The sequence below is a fragment of the Cyprinodon variegatus genome, unplaced genomic scaffold, assembly GCF_000732505.1.
Source record: "Cyprinodon variegatus isolate N-32 unplaced genomic scaffold, C_variegatus-1.0 Scaffold1415, whole genome shotgun sequence".
Lineage (NCBI taxonomy): Eukaryota > Metazoa > Chordata > Actinopteri > Cyprinodontiformes > Cyprinodontidae > Cyprinodon > Cyprinodon variegatus.
Window position 1 is genome coordinate 14933 of NW_015151868.1, and position 3166 is coordinate 18098.

Consider the following 3166-nt stretch of genomic DNA (forward strand, 5'->3'; position numbering starts at 1 on the left):
GCATGCGTATTCATTTCAAGCATCTCTATCCACCACTGATTTAAAAAAGAGACAGCAGAGCCTGTGGTATATTTTATGACTCTAGATTAGTCAGCCTAAAACAGAACAGAAGGACAACAGGAGTTTATTTGAATGGGTACAAACTGCTCTGAAGCAGAGGCGTAGGAAGCCCAGCTTCAGATGATCTGAGCGGTTTGCATTCACACCATCTGTGTGAGCGGAGGGTCACACAGATGGTGCGGAGAGAGCCGAATGAAGAGCATCTATTCCTCGATTGGCTGGAGCAGAGATTGAAGAGAGCTGATTGGTCATTTTCAGAGCTGTACAACTTTTAGGGTCATACTAATGTGAAAACTAAACATCTTTACTGCAATGAATTTCTCATTAAAAGTGTTTATCAGTCAATAAAACTCAGAAGAAAACACAAAACGAGATTATTATAAGTAAAAAAGAAATATTTTAAACAGTCAAATATAGTGAGGCAAAAAGTATCAAAAGTAATAATAATTGTGCAACTTTTCCCACTTAGAAAGGTGAGAGAGGTCAGTAATTTACATGATAGATTGACTTCAACTGTAGGACATGAAATGAGAAAAGAAATCCAGGAGGGTTTTATAATAATTTATCTGTGAATTATGGTAGAAAATAATTATTGTTTCACCTGCAAATAAGCAGGATGTCAGGCCATCACAGACCTGTAACTTCCTCTTTAAAGACCTCTGCTGTCCGGTACCTTTTTTAACAACATCTAATCTTTTTAAAGGACACCCATCAACAGCCTCAGACAGTCAGACTCCAAACCCAACCATTTCCAAGAACAAGGAAGTGTCAAACGACACCAGAAAACTGTAGACCTGCACCAGACTGGGAAGAGTGACTTTACTACATGTAAGCAGGTCGATGTGTTTAATTTAACTATCAACTGAAAGAAAATTAAAGACATACAAGACCATGAACAATCTTCCTCTGTCTATTCAATTAAATTAAATTTATTTCTATAGCGCCAATTCACAACACATGTCATCTCAAGGCACTTTATAGTTCACCAGATCATCCAGTCAGATGGATTCGAAGTTTTCTATCTAAGGAAAACCAGTTAATTGCATCGACTCACACTAAGAATGCTTGTAGCAACAGTGGAGAGGAAAAACTCCCTTTTAACAGGAAGAAACCTCCAGCAGAACCAGGCTCAGTGTGAGCAGCCATCTGCTGAGGCTGACTGGGCTGGGGTTTAAGGAGACAGACATCTGGGGTCCAAAGCAAGATTTCATCCCTTAATGTCAAAGAGATCATGAGAACAGTGAGCAGAAATCCCCAAACTACAATGAAGAACCTGATGAATGACCTGCAGAGAGCTGGGAGCAAAGAAACAAAGGCTACCATCAGTAACACACTATACCCAGAAGGACTCCCATCCTGCAGGGCCAGATGTGTCCTCCTGCTTCAGACAGAACGTGTCCAGGCCCGTCTGAAGCTTGCCAGAGAGCAGATGGATGATCCAGAAGAGGATTGGGAGAACATAATGTGTGCAGATAAAAGAAAAATAAAACTTTTTGGCAAAAACTGCAGAAGAATAGGAAACTGCAGCCCTTGTGAAGCATGGGGGTGGAAGCATCATGCTGAACTGTTTTTCTGCAAAGGGAACAGGATGACTGATCCTTGTTAAATGAAGATTGAACGGGGCATGCATGGTGAGCTTTTAAGCCAAACCTCCTTCCATCAGTGAGAGTGTGGAGATGGAACATAGCTGGGTTTTCCATCAGGACAAAGATTACAAACTCACAAACCAAGAAACAGCTCCGTAAAAAAGCACTTCAAGATCCTGAAGTGGCCCAACTAGTTTCCCAAAGAAAATGTATGGAAAATGTATTAAAACATCACTGCTCTAGGGGAGATCTGATGGATGAATGGACCAAAATACCAGCTACAGAGAGAGCAGACCTGGTGAAGACTGACAGGAAACCTCTGATCTCTGTCATTGTCAGCAAAGGTTATAATTTTTTATTTATCTCTCTATAAGCTCTGAAATGCAATAAACACACCCGACACATCTACTGTATGAAACAGACTCCCACAGCAGGATGCCAGAACCAGCCAGCTTCATTGTTTACTTAGGTTTGGATTCTGTATTCTGGGGTCTTCTAACAACCCTTCTGTGACCCACTAAAAAATAATCTTGTTTAAATCAGTCTCCAAAATGTTGCACCATTTCTGTCCCGTGAATGTGTTCTTTGGCAAACTGTAACGTCATTTTGTAGCAGTGGGACTTATTGCTGATAGCTTGGCTTCACACAGGCCTTTTCTAATTATTCAAGCTCTCACAGGTAACAACAAGACCTTCTTTGGTCTCCCTGGAGTTGCATATTTGTGGAGTCTTTGCCATTTTAGCCGTTCTTTGATCTATTTGAATGATAGATATTCAAATAGATAAAATGTTGTCTAGTTCAATTAATAAAACAAGATATTAACAATAAGAAGCCAAGCATATATGACAAAATAAAGTAAAAAAAAACAAAACAATAACAAGAAAAATAAATTTAAAAATAATGTTAGACAAAAACACATATAATCCATTAGTATTGTCATAAGAGAAACAGTTTGAAGAGAAACTTTGTTTGAATCAAAAACCAAAGAATAAAATAAGGTTTTGTGTAAAGATTTGAAAGTCTCAACAGTCTATATAACGGGTAACCAATCAAAAATCATCGGGGTCCGAATAAAGAAAATCAACAACCAGTAAAGGTCCAGGGAAATTTTTAATTATAATCTGTTACTTTAAACAAAATTTAACACTGAAATAACTTTTTTTTATGCATCCAGAGCAGTGGGCTTTATGCTGCCCTGCAAGGCTTTAAACCTGGGATTGAATGGAGACTAAGCCATTCTAAAGCACATATCAAGGAGCTCATTCTGAGCCTGGATCCAAGGGCGTAGGTTTGTTTTCAACTTTGGTAGGGACACTATTCTTCAGTTTCATTGGTCCTTTGCAAAAATATGCATGCTCATTTTTTATGCTTAATGTGAGCTTCAGGGCTCATTTTGTTTAAAGAGAAAAGCAGCATTTCTTGCTACATTAATACAAATCTTATAAGCACTACATGCTCTAGATGCTGTTTATCAACATTTAAAGCATCACTGGCTCTGATGGATGTGGAATTAGGACTTT